The sequence below is a fragment of the Sinocyclocheilus rhinocerous genome, unplaced genomic scaffold (genome assembly GCF_001515625.1).
Source record: "Sinocyclocheilus rhinocerous isolate Xijiao unplaced genomic scaffold, SAMN03320098_v1.1 scaffold1136, whole genome shotgun sequence".
NCBI lineage: Eukaryota > Metazoa > Chordata > Actinopteri > Cypriniformes > Cyprinidae > Sinocyclocheilus > Sinocyclocheilus rhinocerous.
Window position 1 is genome coordinate 471,695 of NW_015647033.1, and position 4,490 is coordinate 476,184.

General features: G+C 39.4%; 1 protein-coding gene across 3 annotated transcripts in view; it reads left to right on the plus strand.

Annotated features, from left to right (window-relative positions):
- The window catches only part of LOC107708356 (retinoic acid receptor RXR-alpha-A), a 124,882-nt gene that overhangs the window by 47,756 nt on the left and 72,636 nt on the right, over positions 1–4,490 (plus strand). The gene's annotated exons all lie outside the window — the stretch shown is intronic.

The window sequence follows — 4,490 nt, forward strand, 5'->3', positions numbered from 1 at the left end:
TTTATGCTAAAAAAGTGCATATAGCTGCTAATTGTATTTGTTGTTTGTTGATTTTCAAATATAAAACTTATTGAAATGTTTTCAGTGTGTGTATCAGTTCTTTTTGAACGTTTTCATCTAATTTGAACAAAACCGTGATAATATTGATAATCGTGATAACTTTGGTCACTATAATCGTGATATGAAATTTTCATACCGTTACATCCCTAGTTACACGTCTTTTTTTGCCTTGTCTTTGCAAGCATATAGCGCAGCATGTTTAGTTTGTGATCAAATGATTCTTATGAACTGGTTCTTTTTAAAGAATCAATCCAAGAGGCTCACAAAAATCAATTCAGTGCAGAAGTTTACAAGTAGGACAGCGGTTCTCATCTGGTTTTCTGTCTAGATTTGATCAAGTAATGACCAAAAATTGTTCATCGTACAAATGCAAATGTCCTCACATTAAAACACTGAAATGAATTCATTTGACAGTTTTGGATAAGGACATGACAAGCAACCTGTATATAATGTAACTGAGTTCAGCTAACTGACAAATCAATTTGCAGCTAAATATTTTAGTTTGATTGGACAAATGACCTTTAACATCATCAACACGTAAAATGTTTACTTTTAAAAATTGATAAGCCAATTTGTTTTGCTATTCTATATATGCACAATTATATGGCTGGCTGCTTGCATTTAATTAGTTGCATTTAGCATCGCTTTTTTCTCCATCAGAACATATATTCAACCCTTTTCCAACACCAGATGAGAACCACTGCTGTATATTTATAAAAGTGGACCCACACATGTGCCAGGTGCTTTGTGGGAGACCTCATCCATATGCCATTAAAAGTAAATACCATTTCGATTCATCCCTTTGATTTTGTTTTTTAAGAAGGATTGGTTTTGACGGTCACATCTTGGCGTATTTTAATAAATCCATTTTTACAAAAGTCCCATAGGGTTAAATATTTGCTTAGAAGCACAAGTTTAAGGTTCTTTTATCCCTCACGTACCCATGTGTTTGAATGCATGTTTTATACTTCTCAACCCTGAAAGGCATGGCATACATCTTTCAATAGCTACTACAGACAGTCCGCAGACATCACTCACAACAAAGGGCTACTTTTATAGATCGTATACAGAGAGGATTCTTTGGCGTAGTTGCTTTACTTGGAGCCATTCACTCAGAAGTCGTTCTGTTTGTAAAACTGTTAAATATTTCCGCAAGCTGGCGTGGTGGTCTTAAGACGCTCCAGAGAGCTTTGGCAACACAATTGGGGTTGCCTATAAAAATGATTTCTGTCTACATATTGTCTTTTCCAAAGCCCATAATAGAGCTTGTGGAGAACCAGTCTTTAAAACCCTGCGTGGTGCTCAGCAGTATGTTCACGGTTACTGTGGAAACCCTGCGGTCTGGTGTGGTGGCTAGCCTAACTGGAGTCGCTCGTTTATAGAAGTAGTAATAGCCGTGTTTCTAATTAGGGAATGTGTTTCCGTAAATCTCTTCAGAGCGCGAGGATCCAGTCTTAGCTTGTTGCTTGTACCATAGTGACCAAAATCACACATTAGAGCGAGGAGGATGACATGGGTTCGTTGGCGAACGAAGCAGGAGAACGAACGTCACCCGGGGAGATTTGAATCCCTGATGTGGCAGCACTTTGGCTTCCAGTGGTTTTTACATTGTTTTAGGGTTTTTTACAAAACATAGTCTTACTGGAAAGGGGCGTCGTCTTTCAGTTCCAACTTCGTTTCAAAGGCACTCAGTTTTTTATTAATATTATTTTTTAAAGAAAAGCGCTCGAATGAAGTGCGCAAGAGGGAGCACTTAAAAAACGGCCGCGGAGGGGCCCTCACAATGCCGTCCTTGTGCTGCGATCTGGGCTCTTCTTGCTGCAGCGAGCAGAGGAATGGAAAAGATTATCCACAGGAATGTCTGGGGTGCCCTCAAACGCAGCGCTCCGCGTGACCGGCCAATGGGAGAGCTCGACCGAGTGGCGGGCTAATTTTTTCCTGATGAACTCAGCCGCCTGCTTCATAATGGAGTCTGATTGTCAGCACTGAACTCACATATGGTCCATGTTTGGAGAGCCCCAATGACAGGACCACTTCTGTAGCGGGCAGAGGGAGACGATCGCTGGTTCGGTCTTTTGTTGTTTCATTAGGGTTGAGGGTTTAGCCAGGCTCATTTCAGGTGTGTGTGTTTTTTCTTTAATTATTCACTTTTTATTGACATCACTTTATTAAAGCTCCAGTTACGCCCCAAAGCCGAGCCTTATTACTTCTGGGCCACACTTAATTATATTGGTTGGGTCGCAGTGCATCCCATGGCTTCATAAATTCTCCCAATTAATTTGGAGGCTATTTATTGTCCCGAGTTCTTGGAAACAACTTTTGCGGCCCCATTACGGCAAGTGGTGATAGAATTAACCCAATAAATTACCGACTCGTTTTACTTGTGGTGGGTGTGTTTTAGCTCGGTGGAACGTCGCCATTGGCCTACAGAAAGACATAAAGGGAATGTGGTCAGGTTTCCGAAACCAAAGCATGTGTTTGTAGACCTTGTGGTCGCACGGGAAGGGGAAGGGGCACTGTGGGGTCAAAAGGTGAGCGAGGTCAAGGAAAGGAGCTCGTTAGCTACAACATGCTCAGCACTCCCTGTTTTTTAATTGGCTCTGGTTGCCGTCCACGCACGTCCTCGCCACTTCCTGTTGGCCTGGGGCCGCCAGAGAGGGGCCTGGAAACTCCAGCTTGTTGATTTATAGAGTTGGGTCCTTTATTCATCACTACCCGGCTATTTTAATGGTCTTATTTATTTAAACTGTGCTTCAAAGGTAACCCAGTGGAGAAATAACAATTCAGCGGCCATTTTTTTTTTACATGTTTTTATGTCATGTGTACTCATGTTGGTTTATATTCTCACAGCGGGCCTGCAGTCTGTCATTATTTGGGTCGTGGCTGCCAAAAAGGTTTGGGCTAATTGGATTTCGAAGTTCATTTTCATCAGCTATTTGATAAAGAACTGGCAGCGGTCCTAAAAACTCCAGCCACCCTCGGTATCCGCACCAATGAGCACATTCCATACATCGGGACTGTAATAAGGAGAAGTGAAAAGAAGTTTGATCAGAGTGATCTCATCTGGGAGAGACGTTTTACTTTATTCCCTCATCAGCCCCGTGTAAACACTGGAAGCAAAGTGGGAGTCGTGCGGCTCGCTGTGATGGATTTTTCCCCGTGACACCGTCAAGCATATTTTGTGCTAATCTGCCAGCTAATTGAAAGCAGCTTGCTTTCATGTCCAGTGTTACAATGCCCATGCCTCTTGAAATGAAAGTGACGGAGGATGCATCTGTGATATTGGCTTTAAATAGATTATTTTGGATCAGAGATGTCAGGCGCTGTGATCTATTAGCACCGAGTGTAATGTGTTTGTCAGAAGACAATGTAATGCAGGCCATTGAACAGGCATTTCTGGAGCTATTATCATTCATGTGATGAAGTATCTTGAAATAATCTCTAGCTGAGAGAAGAACACTGATGAATATTAGAATTTTTGTATTCTAAACTATTAAAAATCAGTCTTAAATATTGAAGTGTGAAGTAGAGATCAGTTTGAGCTATATATATATAATATTAGAAATATTCAGTGGTTATTGTTTTTTTTAGTATGATGAAAATGATAATTCTTTTTGTTGCTCTATTTATTATTATTAGTAGTAGTAGTAGTAGTATATTAATAATATGCCATTGGATGTGCAATAATTTATTAGTAGTATTAATAATAGTAGTAATCATTGAAATAACAGTAACATCATTATTATTATTACTATAGATAGATATATAGATATTCTATAATAAATATAATTTATTATTTAATATTACTTTAATTTAAATTTATTTATTTATTTTAGTATATGCTTTATTTTTAGTACTCTATTGTCATAGATGACCCCTTGTGTAAGATTTGGTACCATGGTGCATGTCTGTCTCTTTTTTTTCTATTTATTTATTTATTTTCTGTGGCTAAATGAAGAGCAAATACTGTTATAGACTGGCTTAGACCATCAATACAAACACAGCCACACTTTTGCCTCAGATGACTGCAGGACAACACACAACGTGGCCTAAAAAGCTTAGAGCTTAGACTATTTGGATTGGTCAGTTTTGTTTCTTTTTTTCCTTTTTTTGGAGTGTGTCTGAGTCTGACAGGGATCTGTGGTGTGTGAGCGCATTATTAAAGGGGTCATATGACGTTGCTAAAAAGAACATTATGTTATGTATTTGGTGTAATGCAATGTGTTTATGCGGTTTAAGGTTTAAAAAACACATTATTTTCCACATAATGTACATTATTGTTGCTCCTCTATGCCCTGCCTTTCTGAAACGCGTCGATTTTTACAAAGCTCATCGTTCTAAAAAAGCGAGGTGTGCTCTGATTGGCCAGCTATCCAGTGCGTTGTGATTGGACGAATACCTCAAGTGTGTGACGGAAATGTTACGCCCCT